At 38.4% G+C, this 19,760-nt stretch overlaps 1 long non-coding RNA gene across 1 annotated transcript; it reads left to right on the top strand.

Moving 5' to 3' along the window:
• The first annotated feature begins 818 nt into the window (after positions 1-818).
• Positions 819-16,165, top strand: LOC106134999 (uncharacterized). The gene is made up of 3 exons (XR_001228613.2): positions 819-1,307; positions 5,407-5,502; positions 15,600-16,165. It is a non-coding gene; the product is annotated as an uncharacterized LOC106134999 (long non-coding RNA).
• The last annotated feature ends 3,595 nt before the right edge of the window (positions 16,166-19,760 follow it).

Below are 19,760 nucleotides of genomic sequence, written 5' to 3'. Positions count from 1 at the left end.
CTTAACATTCAATTTATTTTTATCTTCAATATTAGTTCTAGTAGGTAAGTGATTTGATAAAATTTTAAATAATGAAAGCGAATGAAAATTCTTATTTAACTTTTGTCATTTAAATGATTTTTTTGATAAGTAGGAGCACATTTGGCTTACTTTAAGCTCAACAGAAATTCAGTTTATTTTAGCTACGTATATTTATTTGTAACAAATAAAAATGTTTCATTAAAAAGAAGCTTCATAGTTGTTTTGACATATGGCAACATTATCAAAGTTCTTTAGAAAAGTAAAGGTAGGTAGATACTATTAATAAGTATTCCAAATGTTTTCTGTTTGTAAAATTGTTTCAAATCGTACTTAGAGTATATTTAATATGTAACTGTTTTGAATAAGTCATTAGTAAGAATATCTTACTAATAAAGAATGGTTGTGTCAAGACAACTTTATTTCACCAATTATTAGAAAATTCATTAGGCACTAACATCAATATTTTATTTCATTTCATAATTATTAAAATATGTTCCTAATAGTGCCAAGCATCTTTTATAATACAAATATTTCTTTAAATTTGTTAAAACATTAATAATTTTCAAGTACTTAGTAGAAAAGTAACAAAAAATAGGATTAAAACATTGAGTTTAAATTTAAAAAAAGCTTTATTCAAGACTTAAGTCATTTATTTTCTAAAATATTTTTATTTCTAGATTAAAATTATGTCAATATGGAAGTTGGTAGCTTAGCGGCCACGTGGCGCATGGCGGGCGCGCCTTGTCCACGACGACTATGCATGTCAGTTTTCTGGAAAAATTGTCAAAAGTGGCACACCGTCGGCGGCGGCGCGGCGCGGCGTCGGCAATTCGCGAGCATGTGTCTGTGTGTGCTCTGTCACGATCTGGCCACACACACTACCGTACGTGAAGGTCGAATATTTATCCCGACTCGTCGGTCTATTGGTTCACGAATCGACACTGCGATAATGAAGGAGGTCCCACTCGCTCTGCGGCAAAAGTGTGTCCGGCGAAAGGGACGGGCGGCTAGCTGCGCGTGCGCCGCCGGAGCCTCCGCCGCTGCCGGCGCGGCCGCCCTCATCAGTCTCCCCGCGACGGGGAAGCGGTTCGCGTGTGCAACTCCGTGTCGAGCTGCGGGCTCCGAGCCTTGCGACGCACACGAATATTTTTAGATAACAGCACGAATAATTTATTCGTAAGGTAGTGATCGCGCGCACTTTTGCGGATATCGGTATCGGCGCATGCGGGTTCGCGTGCGCTGCAACGACCGTCAGGCGCAGGCCACCGTTGGCAAAGTCCCGATAGGTAAGCTGCGCACTTCCTGCGCGCGCCGCCATGTTCGGTCGGAACGTCACTTCCGCCAGGGCCGGAACCGCCGCGAGCCGAGCGGGCTGAGCTGCGGGCCCTGCGGCGACGGTGCTGCGCGCGCGCACCGTCGGCACTCCACTCGGGCTCAGGTCAATGAGCGACGGCTCTCGATTCATAAAATGTCGGTCGTCCCATTCACGCCGCAGTGCGATGCTACGACCGTTCACTCGTGACCCTCGCGTCTTCGAATATTCATGTCTCCCTCGATAACCTCTGACTTCTTTTTGTATTATCACGTTGTTAAGTGAACGATCGCTAGTCGAGACCGGACTTCGTGCGTGGTGTTGGAAAATTAAGTGTCGGATTCATTCGTTAAAATGGTATTTGTTCAAATGTGAAATTTAGTGCACAGTGGATTTCCAAAGTGATTTAACAAAGGTTATCACAGGAGTGTTACCCATTTGGTGTAAGATTAGAATAGTTTTTTTTATATAATAAACAAGCAGCCGTTTGTCAAAATTAAATGAAACTGTATCTCCACGATAAAAAAAGCCCTTATTTGATAAATTAATTTGAATCAAAATAAATGACACTGTGAACATCTTCATACTTAATTACAAATACATATTTTTTTATAAAATGAAATATTTCAAACTTTTTTTAAATTGAAACTACCCACATTTTGAATCATTATTCAATATGCCATATTGTGGAAAAAAATCACCAATTCAAAGATTCCATTTGCTAGGTATGCATTATCGTCCAATAAAATTCATCCGATAAATTGATAAGGTTGGTATTGCTGTCAAAGGGGCCTGAGTGGCTGCGTGATAACGGGCGGGTGGCTGCGCAGGCGACGTCGTATTGGCAACAATGTGCAATCTGCAACAGAGCATGACGTTTGGCGCACCCCGCTCGCGCTCGCCGTCACAACCCCAGATGAACATTGCTCCGGATTAGCCTTATCATTGTAATTACACACCGAGAATCGAAAAACATAACGGATTTTTACGTAAACAGTTCTTAGTTGGCTGTTATATTATCTACAAACCACTGATATTTTGTAATCGCGAAAGTTTTATTCCCATATATACTAAAACAAATTATTGCTAAAATTGGTATAACCAGGAAATGCTAAATGATTATATAAATTAAATCGAATGAATTATATCAATGAATTCAAAATTGAAAATTTTATTAATTTTATTATTTGAATAAGAATCATATATTTCCAAATTATAATAATTGAGCTACAGTCCTTTGTAGGATAATATTCCGTTATAAATAATAAAGTAATTATTTTTTTAATAATAAAAACAATTGTATACTTTTTAACTTTTGTACAACAACAAATATTTCTTTCACGTTTAAAATAATATATTTTTATACCTTTTGCAGGGAACAATTATTTTTTATTTGTTTTTCATTAATATCATTTAAAAAAATATATAATTTCTAAATCCAAATAAAAAAATACGTATTGAATAAACTGTCTTCTTAAAACTTCCTTCTGGGAATTTTCTTACACCCTATCTGATACCTTTATTTTGTTATGCCTCAGTAAAATTTAATAATATATTCATTGCACTTAATCGTGCATCGATTTAATTTTAAATAATATGTTAAATTTTTAAGTATATATCAAATATTTGAATTTCATTTCAACATCATAAAATATTTCATAATTTTTTGAAATATTTTTCAAGATATTTGACATTGTTTTAATAATGAATTATTAATAAACAACTATTCGAGTACATTTTCTCAAAGTCACATTTTGTCACGTATCTAATAAATTCTATTTATTTTCATTACATGCAGTATTAATTTATGCATTTTAAGCGTCATGGAGAAATACGTGTAGTAAGTACAATATTGATACTCGGAGATTATATCGAGTGTGATGAGTCAGGTGTGGACGTCACCGACACGTGTGCCTTACTCACGGCATCTCTCTGTGACGTAGCATCGCGCAGCCACATACCGCCCTTCGGTCCTTCAACCTCGCAATTTATCGCGTCAACTACCGTCTCCTTATTATACCAATTTGTTACTTGGCGAAATTTCGATCACACATTTCGGTCGCGACGCCTACAAAGCTGTCAGTTTGGAGTGCGTGGTAGAGCGCTGGGCCTCCGCTTCCGGCGCAGCAGAGTCGGCGCGGCGTGGGCGCGCATTTCATAAGCATTTCCTTCGTCGCTCTTCCTCCCACTACGGGATATACCCGCCATTTACGTCAACCTCGCTTCATATGGATGTCGCCCATACCCATGCTGCTAAGCACCGTCATTGCGACATGCCAAATTTGCGTGTAGGACGACTGCAATATGCAAATGTTAGCTGACAAAAATGGTCAGTCATTTCGTACCCGCTCGCAAACGAGCTAGACTCGAACATAGTCATTAATCGACACTAGTGTCCGCTGACACGAATGAGGTGTTTCGCTTCGCACGTCGTTACACTGTCGTTCTCAGCCCCAGAAAACCTATTAAGGGTCGTTCCACAAAAAGTGATCATTATAAAGGATATAAAGAGAGCACCGGCGCCGAGCCTTCCCAGAACTGCGGCCATTCTTATTTCGCGCTCCCGCCTTATTCATGGCCTTTTTTGTATGGTTTTGGTCATTTTTTTCACGGGAGCGGTTCCCTTGTGAGAGTTTCAAGGAAATGGCTTATTGGGTTTCGTTTAGGAGTCGGGGCTTATCTCGCGGCGTCGATCAACAATGCCGGCTTGGGAACATACGTGAACCGCTCCTTGCTGGAATCCTGTCACCGTTATGTGCCTTGCATGCACGCTATCTCAATAACAAAAGTTTTAACACTCGTTCACATCATTTTAACAAAGCATCTAGTGAATACAATTTTTTTTGTGAGCAATTTTTTTTTAATTACTTAAATGAAAGTAAGAAATGTTAATATTAAAGATTTACACTTAAAAAACTTAAAGCTGCAAAACAAGTTGTCTTTTCCATTTATGTTACAGTAAAAATTACTAAATTCTTAAGTTTTTCGCAATTGTATTAAATTGTCAAGCTTTACGCTGGTCTCATGTCTATGTAATAATTAAATATTCGTAATATTATTTTATTATAATTTTAATATTTTAATTGACTTTAAAACTGACCAAACGTTATCAAGTTGAATTCTAAAACTTACAATTACTATGATCAATTAATTATTTGTAGGTATATTCACGCACATGGCAACTTAATATGGTTAATATAAATCAAACCATCTACTGATGTTTTTCCATATAGATAATTTTATAGCAATCTTGATTCTTGTCAAAATCTTTAAGATATTATTGATTAGGATAACGGTCTTGAATTACATAATTACTCACGTGAAAAGATATATTCCTGAAATACAGCTAATTTGGTAAAATCTAGATTTTTCGATTTCATATCATAAAATATTGCTTTGCTGAATAAGCTTATAAAAAAATATTTTTTTACATTTAAATTATACAAAATTTCTAGGATATAAATAAAATAATAATTGTCAGAACAAAAAATTACACAAACTGATCTTGACTACCTACCTAACTTTATTTCAGACGTTTATATTGGACAATAAGTTCTAATTTGATGAATATCCATGTTTTTTTCTAATTAGACCAGCTAATAAGAAAATATCTCTTATGTTTTCGATATGCTACACAGATCACAATGGCATAACCGTTGATATAAAATTTCTTAAAGTCATAGTCCAATATAGATGTAACGGGACGTGTAACGTATAACATAATAGAATAATTACATCGAATTTTATGACATTAATTTCAGGGGCATATGCCATTAGAATTGCCACGTATTTCAGATAGTTTATTGCATTATAAAGTGTTGTTTATACACAAAATAGACAATAAACTATTAAGTACTAGTTACCAACGATATTTTTTTCACACTCATTAAGTGACGTCGGCGCAGTCGGAATCACTCCAAACGACATTTCTCACAGATTGTCTAAGCTAACGCTGGGAAAACAAGTTATGCTTAATTTTCAATACGAAATAACAATTTAGCATTAATATTTTATCTATTGTTGTATTTTTCATTAACTCTTGAATTGATCTGTCATTTTCTTGCGTTTTTCAGGAGTGATGGCGCAAACGCAGGGGTTTGTCTACGCTATTTTAGTCCAACGGTTACCAGACTTAGTCTTCAAAATGCATAGAAACAGCCACTAAACTGGTATGTAACCAAAATACATTTTTATTATTATTAGTACTTATACGAACTTACCAAACAGAGTAACCCGCAATATTAAATATTTAAAAAAATATTTTTTTTTCTAAGTTTTACACAGTTGAATGACAAAAATTACTTAATCATGATAAAAAGTGTTAAGTATTTATTTGGCTGTTAACTCGAGCTGCTCGCAATGTAAACATGAAATGTAGTATGTTTAGGAGTGTAAGGTGTACTCAGGTCACGGGCCCTTATTGAGGGCAAAGGGAAGTTATAAATCTGTCGGCGCGAACAATGGCGCGATAACGTGCACCTTGCGCCGATAGTGCCTCCCCCCTCCCGCCACCCCGCCCCTCCACTCCACAGCCAAAACATTCAGCTCATACTATGTTGGCACCTTTTTACTTCACTCCCGCATAATTTGTCATATGCCGCGGACGTACTAAGCATTGATGAGAATTTAATGCTCCACTTATTACAATTAAAAAGAAAAAATATACAGAGCAAAAGCTGTTAATTCCTTTTTGTTACCAACTTGGACACATGTTTTATAATTAAGGTTTCAAAACTTGTTATAATATTTAAAAGGTATATACAAAAGGTTTTTAAATCATAACAAATTTTTACTATTCTTACTTTCAACTAATAGTCTAAAATATTTAACAAACACTTAATATGTTATCATCGCCATTAGAGTAACTATGAAAGTCATTTAGAAATAGCTTTTAATCACACGGGTTTGTCACATTTTCCATTTTAAATAACTGTATCAAATGGAATGTTAATGAGGTTAATAAAATAATCTCATTTATCATCGTCACGGTTGACAAAAATGCAGTCTGTTTGACCCGTTTATATAAGTAGTCATTTAAAATTTCAGTTTGCCTTTAATTGGGCAAAGAAATTTATGTAAATATACGTGCTAAACAGAGCCAACAGTTGCCAATTGGTACCTATATGATTCAATATTACTTTTAGATTTACGATCATTAGATTGTAGATCATTACGGTAACTTGAAGGTACTCTTGAAGTGTACGTAATCCACGACTGTTACATCATTACACAAAATTCATTAAACTACGTGTCAAGTAATCAACATTTTTAACATTCCCTGATAAGATGTATGCCTTAATGTTATCTTTTCTAATTCAAACACACAGCATCTGAGGATTTACAAAATTTACCTTTCCAAAAGTTTTGTTAATTGTATTTTACAGCAAGTATTAATAAAAAAGGAATAACTTTAAGGAAAAAGTGTTACAGACGGAAAAATTAAATGTTAAAACAGTACATGAACTGCAAATTATAGGTTGACTTTGTACTATAGCACCTATGTTGTAAGTTTTAAATTCCTTTATAACATGACTTAAATATAATATATGTATATATAATGGACCTAACGTGGATTATAGTTTGATAGGTCTCTGTCGATAGTGTGGTCGGAGAAGTAGAGGTCGCAGTAACGCAAACCTTATCGGTCATTGACCTTCACACCTAAACTGAGCCTCACATCTCGCTCGGTGCGCGCGTTTACATGTTCATAAACTAAATTTCGGGGACCATTCAGAAATATTACTGTTGTTTCTACGTGCGTTTTTATGGAACGAACAATTATAAATCAAAAATCTCTGACATTTAGGAACTTTTGTTACTACCAAACTTTAGTGTCTGACGTTAATAAAAAGCGGTTTATCAAAGTTAACCGTGCCAAAAATACAGCGTCAACCTTAGCGGTCGTAACTCAGTCCTACTGACACGTTAACAAATTGAGGGCGCATAATGCTTTGTGGATGTACAGAAAGATGCTGAAGTATGGAGTGGACGTCAGGTAGGCGCCAGCGAGGCCTTGACCTGTTTCCCCGCGGCGGCCACTCCGGCGCACGCGCACAATCGACTATTCCGCGACATCCGAACTGACACCCGACCAGCCTCCCCTCTCCCCACGCCAATTACATATCCCTCTTTCCTCCAAAGACCTCGACCCTCTATCATCCATCTTTGCAATACTCGTTCTATCACCATTTGTTGCAACGTGAATATAGATCGCAATTCCCCATATGAATTATTTAGGAACACATCGGATTTACTGTTGAGTATTTACATTTAACAGACCTAAGTACTTAAGGAAAGCGCAGTGTAATTGCTCTATAACTGTTGATAGCCGTTTGTTGTTGGATCGTTTTAGAAAATTTGAATATCACGCGTCTATTCTTATAGAGGCGACTAACATGTCGAATTCGAAATGAGTTGGAACAAGGGATCGAACATGACTTTTTGATGAGGCTCTAATTGGTGGTACGCCTGATGAATTTATTGTGACAAATCGTTGTCTAATCGAAATAATCGTGACACGATGAAGTCGGGACGAGCAGGCGAACGAAATTCGGGGGGCGGCTCGGGTCGCTGCGTTGAATAAAACATGGTGCGCCGGCGCCAGCGCGCGACTACAACAATAGAATCTAGGTCTAGACGACACGACAGCGCGCATCGCGACACCGCGGAACACTACAATTGGCTTGTTTCTCTTGTGGCCTACTAATTTTCTATTTCACCCGGGGTAAATTAATAGTTCAGATGACTTGACTGCATATGTTGGTTCATACTTTCCCACATAAAAAATGATCAAAGCACTCGTCGGCACTGTTTTGGTCGTCTACAACTAACATTAATCACTCACCATCAAGTGAGCAATAGATTAAGTATGTTTAAACGGGTTGTTGCTAGAGTACCTATTTTAAAATGGATGTGTTTGACGACTTTGGACGGAAAATCAAAATTTAATAGCGATCACACATTGTATAATATTTTTAATTCAATGCATTAATAGTAATCAATAACAAATGTAAGTGAAGATCATCCTTATTTTATGACACAACTTAACGGCTGTACCATTTTGGTTATAAAGAGAACATAACTCGCGATGCACTAACCGCGAGCCGCATGCGCATGTTCTCCTGCAGTATGCAGCGATACTGTTTCTATATTGTCATTGCACTCGTCAAACTAAATTATGCATTCGATTTCAGTGCAAAGGTACTTATGCTTGAGGAAATTTTGGTTTTGATGCGTTGTTTCGTAACTTTATGAACTTTTAATTTAAAACTTTGAGTGATGACTGATGATTGAAACTAATTATTTTTATAAGATTTATCAAATATGAGGCTGAAACAGAGGCTAATAAACTCATAGTAACTCTAATTCTATAAAGACACGATAACTTTATCAAAATCCATACCTACATATTTAATAACGCGATAGTAAATTTGTCTCATTATTGTGAAAAGTAAACGTAAGTCGGTTATTTGATATTTGATCTATGGCGTCAGTATTCATATATATTACATAAATATGTCGTTCGCAACTATCAGGAATGCGAAGTATCGGCTAAATTATCGTGCCATGGTTTGTCGACAACAGAGAATAAAGAAATGTACATTAAAAATAAATCGTATACACGTGTATCTGAGGATATTTTTATAAGTGGACATTTATATGAGACAATCAAATAGAGTTAGATTTGTATCAAGATTTACTAAAATATATGCATGCCTCTTTCCCAGAGGGGTAGGCAGAGACTACATCTTTTCGCTGCCACTATACACACATATTTAATTCTATTAATATCTAATAATGGAACAAATCCACAATTATTTTCTATCGCGAGGTACGGCGTAGCGACTTCGTAGCACTGTCGTAGCACGCTCGTAGAGGCGCCTACACAAAATGTAATCTCGAGAAAATTATATAAAATGGTGCTTACATCGTATCACTATATTCTCGAAGTAATTAGAGGGTAACTCGTGTCGACTACGTATAAATTGATTTAGATTTTATCTTGTCATATGGACTGTGTCGATTTATCTTTCATCAGGTGCTGAATCACATTCGCTGCCAGCTTAACCGTAGGCGTACTACTCGTTAGCAAGTGATACTAATATGTCGGACAAGACTACGTACTCTATTGAAAAGAAAATAATTTAATCACACATTTTGTAATACAAATCTAGTATAGCTAACATAAATATTATAACGCAGAAACAGAACCATTATGTAAATTTGAATTCCTCATTAAACTACTTATTGCCAGCTATCCGCCATTTCGGAGGAGTACGGGAACGAACATTGTGAAACGAGAATTTTATATATAAGATGTTAGTCCTGTAGTGGCCACTAAAGTACTACAAGAAATGTATAAACACCTAGTATCCGTCGCGGGCGCAGTATTTCGGTAATTGCCTCGCGATGCTATCGCGCCTCATATTAATTACAAGCAGAAGCGCGCATTTATTGACCTTATCTCCGGTGGGCCCTTGCGCGGAAATAATGAGAGCCTAGAAGGATAGCTGTGTGCATAAACTTGTTAGCAACTCTTTTGATTCGATTTTTTATTTGTACACGCGTATCACGTTTCTTTGACTTTATTCCATGCGGCCAATAGTCTCTTAAGCCCGATGATCTCGTTTGGCTGAATGGCTTAATGATGGAATTTGGGTAAAGTTTCAATGGCCCATCACGAAGAAAAATCCGAACCTTACACGGTTTCTTATTTGCTATTTTCTTCAATGAACTCGACGAAAATGCTTGAAGCATAAGTTCAGTTATTGCAGTTTTTGTTTAAAGTAGTTCTTTAATGTTTTTTAAATACAATTGTGTATAAGCGACATCTGTACTAGGTTTAATTTGCCTCGGGCCCTTGTGCTTTCTTTGCTCATTAATGAGCGAGTGCGCGACAGCGGAACGAAGCTGGGAACTGCGCGAACGACCACGATTGAGTTATTACCCACTTTTGGAAATCCACTAATGCGCTTTCAGCACATAATTTGGTAATGAGAAGTCATATCGGCGGGGCTCTTCTCAAATAATGATAAGGTATACCTACCTTAGTTATCTTCCCTCATTCTGTATATTTGCCAAACTAAGAATTAGAAAGAGATAAGCATTTGCCTTGTCATCGACAGTGCATACATCAAGTGATGATTTGTTCGGGGATGAGACTTTTAGTGTTATTCTAGTTGCTAAAATCTCATAACCGCCAAGAACAGTGAATTGGAGGACTAATCTCATTAAATATTATAATTTTACAAATTCTTTACAATTGATTTTATTTATAACATAGAAATGTTCTTAAAATTAATCATTTGTAATGCTCGGTGAAGGGCAACGGCTGACGTAATGTTTCTAGCGATCGTTTCGCGTCATCGAGCTCGATTTCTATCTGACGTAGCAGACAAACCCTCGGTCCGACCTAGCCGCTGATTTACAGATCCACCGTGAGGCTTTGCGTTTCGAACTCTATTCAATTCGTGTAGCTTAAGGTCTATTATGCCAAATTCCTGTAGAATAAAAAGCTCTAACTTCAGTATTACTGAAAGTCATTAGGATTTCGCTTGAGTGTTTAACATTTTAAGTCGTTGCGTCTTAAAGGGACCGCTTCGGAAATAGACATATTACATCACGCTCCCCCACGGACGCTTCCAAACGTCCTGCGGTGGTTATAAATAGTTAGCAGTCCCTTAAGGCGCGGGCGCACGTTTCCGGGCTGGAAGTGTGTCGCTTCCTCTGCGCGCGGTCGTTGACGCGCATGCATTGTCGCCGCACATTCCCCGCCGCCGCCGGCGTCGCTGACGACGTTTTTAAATAGAGGAGCGATTACGAGCGTCTGGCTGCGGCGCCGAGCACATGACCGCGCGAAAGTGCAGCGCTCGCCGCGTCACGGGCTATTTGCGACAACGCCGCGCGCTCGCCGCCCGCCTCCGCTCGCGTGCTCCAGCACCACCTCCTTGACGACACGACGGTGTCTCGGCGAAAATAAACATCGCTGAACGCCGATCCGGCAGACTATTATGTCATTTCGCAGATTATCAGTTTATCATCGGTACCTTCGAAGCAGAAGCGATATTACTTTCCGTGATGACACTCTATCAAAGACTATTACGTTCTCACTCAATACTCGTAACATAAACAATAAGCTGACACGTATCGGAGACGGGTCAGAAGCGGCGAGAAGCTATACACGCGTCAGTGGCAGCGGCGGACCGCGGAGGCAGCGCAGTCTCGGCTGAATAAATTCGGAGGGAGGCGCACTGGAATGCGGGGGGCGGCGCGGCGCGGGCGGGGGGCGCCGTGCGACTGGCGCGCGCGCCGCTGTCCCACGGTCGCGCGGCCCCGCGTCCCGCGCCCCTCACACTTTCTTTCGCGCCATAAAGGTCGTTTCAAATATTTCGGAATGCTGTTTGGTGACATTTCACCCGCGGGGCGCGGGGTGAGGAATGCAGCCTCCGGCACTCGCCGCGCACTGCTATCCACGCCGGTGTCCCGCAAGCTATTCTCATCAGCATTAATCCGACCGACGTCTCACTGTAATTTTGCGCTAGATGACTTAATTGACAGCTACACATATCAGAATAATGTTCCGTTCATACAAATGACACAAAGCATTTGGACTGATGTAATATGTTTGACAAAATTTCACGGTTCCTTTTTGGGCTCCGTTCCGTCTGCTGGGTCTCGTTTAAGCTCTGTGGTCTACTTTCCACGCTCATGTGTGAACTGAGTTTCTCCAATTAATAGATTCGTTCCAATAGCAAACAGCGAGTCGGAGAAAGCAGTGACGGCGAGGGTCAATGTCCGGTGGAATTCACACCGACCGACCGCCGTGACGTTTACGAAGAAATGTGGCGTAACGCTCTAAAATTTCAAAAACCGCACTCTTTACCCATTCCAAGAAGCAAGGGCAGCGGCGCGGGCGCAGCTCGAGCGAAGATATACAGACGTTGCCCGCAGCTACATACGTTATCAAATTAACATTTATTTTACGACTAACATAACCTGGATCGAAAAAATCTGATAAATCATACACGAACAATTTGCATAATCATTTTGTAGGTACAAAAAAGTTATGTAAAGAATTGACTATTTACAGACATTCAGGCCGGATATAGATATTATATACTGTATTAAGTATGATTGGCTATATTAATCTAACTCAAATTAAACTCAAGCAATAACAAAGTGCGTTATGTTATCACTGTCCTAAACTCTGGGTTATTGAGCGTACACCTCTATGAATGGAATGCGGTGGCAAAGGTTGCGCAAGCGCCTAACAGAGGAATGCAGAGGGAGGGGAGGGTAGAGTGGAGAGGGCGGAGGGGGGGCTGCAGCCTTCCGCTGCATCCCGCGGCCATTCACGCCGCGCCGCCGCTGTGTGGTCGCCAGCGAAATAACTCACCGTTACCGCGAGGAATGCTCGCTCTATCTCTATAACTGCGCCTGCGCACCGTACAAAATAAAAAAGATTCAGAATAGACACATATGCTTTCTATAAGTTTATTTTTTCATCATTGTTATAAGTATGTTCTGTTATGACTTCAGTCGTAAAATAAACGGAATAGATAATAACATAGCTAGGATGAATTGGCGGCATAACAACTCTCAATATTAAATCTCCTTTTTCAAAGTATTTAAGTAAAAATACCTACAAAAATGAAGAATGTAGGTGAATTTGCTATTCCATGCATACATAAAATCAGGCCTGTTTCCCAGACGTTTTATTAATGCGAATAAGATCAATTTTCAATTACAACGATAGGATTATAATGTGAAAATGTTTCACTGAATCTTACAAAAAAATTACTTAAAATGACAATTAAAAAAAGGTAGGCGCGAGGTCTATTGCCTCTATATTTTGTGCCTTTAAGCCTTTAAAACATACCCACCGGAGCGAGATACAAAGCTGATAACGAACAAGATCTCAATTCTTGTCATCTACCTCTTTATTTGTTTTGCGTGACAATTAAAGAGTTTTGAAGATATTTAGATGATAGATATACACTTGTAGCAAATAGTATTAGCGCCGCTCGCGACCTCGCTTGCGTAAAGTGTAACCCATGTATTTCTGACGTTTTTATTAGTGTAAAGTTTTATTGAAAGAAAAATGGCAACTGTCAGCTTAACTCTTTTAGCTAAGTAACCCCATTTTTAGGAACATTATATTGAAAAAGAATACGATAATTGAACTCATCTTTTTATTTTAAGGAAAAATTAGTTTAAATTCTAAACAAAATCATTTAAAGTTCCTAACAAAACCAGATAAATAAGTAACGTAGCTTTCGTAGAATTTCGTAGACCTCGTAGATCTTCGTAGACCATCGTAGACACCCTCTACGAAAATTGACGAATCTATAAAACTATTTTTTTTTTACATTTAATTCTGTAAACAATTTTTACAACTATTATTTTATAGAAAACCTTTTAGCAATGGGTCTATTATAAAAGACCGAAAACCTTATTTACCTATTTGGATGGCTCTAACAATTAAAATCTATCTTCCAAAGATATATCTACATACTTTTCGTCTTCCCTGTGAAACGGATAAGTAGTACTTAAAAGAATTAAAACTTGTGCGAATCCGGAGCGGCTGGCCTGCGATACAATTGGCTTGTCGCATTCTAGAGCAACTCATTGTTAAGACCGCGGCGAGGTGTCGGCGGGCGTCGTGATAACCATCAATCTCTCTCGTCCCTGCACGCTGTACTGGCCATCGCAATATTGCGGGCCTGAAGTCCGCCTTCTGAATTTTCCCTCTTCATTTTATGCAGCCTGTGGCGCCGTCAATTCAGAATGTATTGGCAATATTATCAACTTCAACGACATCTGGCAATGATTTCTTCGGCCTTCCTCCTCGAAGCGGCAAAGCCAGACATTTTCCCCAGATAGCCTATATTGTAAGACATGGTCGTATTAATGTAGACGATTCTTTTGCATTTTGTCTAATATGTCACATGTACTAGGAATTAAGGCTGCCGCAAATGCAGCGGGAGTATTTCACGCGCCCTCTACCCAATAGTAACATTCAAACAGTAACATCAAATACATAAAACCCACATTGAAAATGATCATTTCCCATCTTGACCAAGTACTGAAACCTGTGCAAATACTCGTACAATCGGTTGGTCGCATTCTAGAGCAATACATTATTAAGAGAATATACTGAGAGGTGTCAGCGGGCGCACTTCGAACTATCAATAATCGACTCACCGCCCTACATACTCGCCCAGCGACGACCACACGAAATCTTTACAAACACAATGATCTATAACTAGGTGGTTTCTTCCCGTATAAATGTCATAAGTGACAAAGAACACTTAAAAAATGACCAAAACCGATGAGCGAGCAAAATCCTATAAGTCACAAAAATGACAAGTCCTTCCAAAAAACCAATAATTCGTTCAGAGACTTCGCGAGCAATGACGATGTGGTTGACCTAATGTTTATTATTCACACGATCTAATTCTGTCAAAAACGCTCGAGTGTAACACTTCCGTTTAGCAGCGTCTCGTTTTACTGGGGCACCCCGGCCGTAACACTTTCTATGTAGGTTTTCAAAATAATTATGTATCCATTGTCTATTTACTGTACCGTCTAGTGTTTTTCGTATCGGCGTTGTGTAATTTCGATAAAGCAAATAAGTGACAACGATGCATTCGCTACAAAAGCGTTTAGCTATTTACTATTTCCCATAATTGTCAGCAATTAGAGCAGTGTTTGTGCGGGTGGAGGGGGCGGGGCCGGTGACACGTGTGGCCCACATAGTGCGCCCATTGAGCGCCCGCGCCGCCGGACGTGACGTCAGCAACCAGCACCTGCGCCCTCACACCGCTACCCACCACAGAACTACAATGTTCAATGGACATTGCATTTTTGAACGACCTCTAAGCGATCATGGCGTAGGTCGGGCGCTTTCGATTGGATCCAAAACATGACCCAATAGTGCCAAGAAATTAGCAAAATAATGATGGTGGCGTAGTCAGCTCCCCCGACAAGGCTCGCGGCGCTCGTCCGCGCCATTTGTGGTCACCGCTGGCGCCCGAGCACTCTCAGTCTTACCTAATTAGTGTTGGCTGACGGTGTGGGTGAGCCCGCATTACTCCGTAGGCCCTCCGCCTTCGTTATTACTATTTTAGTAGATGTTATTAAGTAATCGCAATAATTGAAACTAAATGAGTTCTAATGAATTTATGAACGTGCGACCATAAATCGTCTACACCTACTCGTCAGTTTCTCTGTTACTGGTACTTGATGTGGTATGTTTGTGTTACAGATGTCGATGATGGAGTGTACCAGCAGCACGGTTCCTGAGTCAGCATGATGTCATGCACGCGGTAATGGGAGCGTCCCGCCACTCGCGTCACGTCTCATTCCCGCCGCATACTTCACCCAATCGAGCGATGACAAATCCATTCATATTCTTCCATTGTGCCTAACTGTTTATGTTTGAAGCTAGATTCTTGCCATTCCAACGTAATTAACGTTCATAATCGCGAGCCATCTCTTTGTAACAGACTGGTTCTGCTCGTTTTAATTGCAAAAATGTAATTTACGAAGGTGTTTGAAGAAAATCATCGAGAAAATTGAAGAAAGAAGACAAATTGCAAAGAAGATAAAAGGAATTACGAAACTGGTTTTCATAATGATTTGACAGATTGTTCCATATTCTGAGATCATTGTGAAAGCTGATTTTGTTCCTATGTCTACGGTCGGAGTCCACAAGAACAGTCAATTTGAGATACAAGAAGATGAACAAGAAAGCTGTCAACATATCATAAACCTTTTTAATGTATTTGTTTGTTTATTGTAAGAATATTATATGTATGGATCAGGAAATTAAGTGGCTCACATGTTGAATGTGATCCATTCATTGATACTACATACTAACATGTTTTGATTGTACTAACATTATTTCTTATGTGACTTATTTTCTATGTGAATGCCACTGGCCCCAAAGCAAAGCAGCCGAGTGTTCTACTAAGAACGCTAAGAGTTTAAAATAGACATCAAAATAATTATACAGATTTGTGTGAAGAGATAATTAATTAGATTTATAGTAATCCGCTTCAAGAGGTATATGTATTAATGTACATAAAGATCTACAATAAAGTATTTTAATTACACACTAGACCAGTAATAACTAAAACCAATATATATTTCCTGCTGTTCCTGAGCGCTCCATTTTCATAAATATAATTTTCTTATTGTGAAATCATTTGCAAAATTCATCAGTATACCTATAAAGAATTATTTACAAAGTTTAAAAAAAAAATACTAATAGGCAAGGATAAAAATAAAAAGGGCAAATGAACACTGTCCCTTTGTGTGATTTTGGTTAACAGTGAATGAAATTTTTCTTTATACTTGTATGTATTTTATAATCGTCACCTTTACCTCAACAAGTCTGGTTTAGGTTATTACAAAACAAAATACACAAAAAGCTTCTAAAAGGTTGTCGAGCAGATGGCGTTAGAAATGACAAATCCTTTTATAATAAATACATACATAAAGTGACTTCTATCTATATCCTTTGCAGGGTAGACAAACCCAACAGTCTCGAAAAGACTGAAAGGCCACGTTTAGCCGTTTCTTTTATCAAATGAAAGTTATTTATAATTAAGTGGATTCAAGCAGATTACGAAAGAAATCCTTTATACGGTTATCCAGAAACCTGACAAATATTGGATTTGAACCTACTTATAAACTTAACCTATTTTACTTTTTGTGATGAAAGTAAAAAAAATCTTATTAAAAATACGATCGAATTGAGACCGTCCTTCTTTTTTGAAGTCGATAAAAAATTGTATTCTCTTGTACTGTAACGTGCCATCCAAAGGGACAAATACTCGTAGTGCCTAACGGGTAGCTTCCTCCTAAAGTGCACCGTTCATCCCGGAAAAGCATTAGCGATAAACGACAATATATGCGACCGGAGCTGCGGGTGTCGAACGATGTCTCCTTCCTTCGCATAGGCGGCCTTCCGTGCGGTCTTGAATGAGCACGAAGACGTTAAATAAAATTTTACACAATGCGTGATTTTCTTAGGGTATTCAAACTCAAGACAAGTTTAAATACCCTAAGAAAATCACGCCCGACTTTAAGATGCACGAATTAAGGAAGTCATTGGCATCTAAAATACTTATGTATAATTAATTTTAAAAAATCTAAAATAAGTGACGGACTAAGTAGTAAAGTAATTTTTTGTCAGACAATAAAGCAGAAGGTCCCTTGAGTTGAGAAGACACATGGAGTCGGCAAATCTAACAGGACAAGTTAAGCTTCACCTGGATGACCATCTATCTAATTAAAACTAGAGACATGTCCTTTAAAAAAAAACAAGTCTCTTGTTTTTTAAATTATTTTACTTCACATATAATCAAGACCGTGACAAGAACTGGAGCCATATAGCATCTATGCATATAAGTACCTACTTAGGTAACCCTTTGCGCATGAGTAAGAAAAGATATGTTCCTGGACTTGCGAGGGCCATAACTTTAAAAACAATTTTGTAAAGGTGGTGAAATCATTCCTGGAATTTCATCTCCCTTTTTTGTATATTCCTGATTACACCGTCTACCGCTATCTTGCTTCGGGGCCGGAGGACCGCTTTTCGATATTTCTCTTGCCACTTCATGCAGTCTTTATATCATGTCATCTTTAACGACGAAGAAAGGCACAGGTTCAAATCCCACCTCGGCTCGGCAATGACTATTTTCAAAGTTATATGTACATTAGTTTGAATACTAACCGACGCTCTTGTGGTGAGGCAAAACATCATGAGGAAACATGCACATTCAGGCAACTGGATGTGGAGCCATTGATCCAATACGGGTTCGGTTTACTTGCATAGGTTGCGGAGATCAAATGGGAGTCGGTTCGTGTAAAAACCTGACTCACCCAATCAAGGATTCATGATCAAAGGCATACCACGGGCTCCTCTCCAGAGAAGTGAGGATGAAAACCGGGACCAGGGAGCCAAGAGTAAGACGACGTTTCCTGAAATTTCCTCTTGAATTATAAACCATTAAGATTGAGCTCCATAATGTAACTTAAATAATGTTCTATAAAGTAATTAGGTAAGTAGGTACACTTGCAACCACCGTCCGACTTATGTCATAGTGTAATTTGCCCAGCTTAATCAATTTTACGACCTCAACGAGAAGATAAAGTGTTTGTTTGTTGTATTGTACACAACCTGGAAATAACATTTTAAAGCATAATTATTTAAAAAAAATAAGAAAGATCAAATTCTTCTCAGATACCTTGGATTATATGAGATATACAGATATTATATATTATAGCCTAATTAGATATTATATTATATAGGTATATATTATAAACTTGGGGTTCCTTTAAAAGGCGATGGGTAAGCAACTTGTCGCTATTTGAATCTCAATCAAGTACATCATGAATTCATTACCTACAGCTGAACGAGGCATTTCAGTCTTTTCGAGACCTTTGATTTTGTCCCGCAGGGGGTATAGACATGTACCTATGTATATATATACATATCTACATGCGCATATCTTTTGATTGGAAACAAGTGACGGTGTTTAACCTAAATGAGCATTTATAAGTAAGCACGTAGGTACCTATAAAAAAGATATCATGATTGCCTTCCTTTCCTTCATTGCAGAGCAGGTGAAGGTATATCGGCCCCAAATATACAAAAGGCGATAATGTTCACATCTAATTGAGGTTTCATACCGCCACTAGAGGTAGATTTAGGTAAACGTGGTAGTAACTAGATAATGGACAAAATATGACATTGAAACAAGATTTTTCTAAACATATCCAAACCGATATTTTTGTTCCTTCCACCTGATATGTGACAAGCTATTCAGCGCCTATGAATCAGCATAATTTCTAATAACAATTTTTGATCATTACTTTTATAAATCAACTTGAATTGTCTTAGTAAAACAGGTTACCTAGGTCATATCTAGAATGCCTAGATTTGTGTAAGACCGCATGTGTAACTTTTAATAACACTTTTCTTTTTTTAGCCATTTTTTTCGATTATTTATTCACTGGAGGACTGAATTATTTCAGGCTTCAGGCACCACTTATACACAAGTTCTTAACCCACTTAACCCTTCTCCGAGTTACCTACTTACTTACATTATAAGCTTTATTGCTAACCGTTGCTCTTACAGTTCGAAAAAACATCTTAAGATTCCTCACTCAGTTGGCTGATCTCCTCACGATGTTTTCTCTCACCGCAAAGGGATCGTTTGTTATTCAAGCATCGTAGGTAGGTACCATACCTACCTCCAATCCTCAAACTCATTTACCTACTTAGGTACTTACTAACTTACCTAAATAGTTACTCTATTAAATCTAACAGCGGCGCGCTATATAATCAGCTCAGCTGCATCTCATTCAAAATTTAAAAGGAAACCTATATATTCAGGCAACTGAATGTACCTACCAT

This window comes from Amyelois transitella, chromosome 11 (assembly GCF_032362555.1).
Source record: "Amyelois transitella isolate CPQ chromosome 11, ilAmyTran1.1, whole genome shotgun sequence".
NCBI classification, from domain to species: Eukaryota; Metazoa; Arthropoda; class Insecta; order Lepidoptera; family Pyralidae; genus Amyelois; species Amyelois transitella.
Note: the sequence above shows the minus strand (reverse complement) of the source record. Positions and strands in the feature narration are given on the sequence as shown.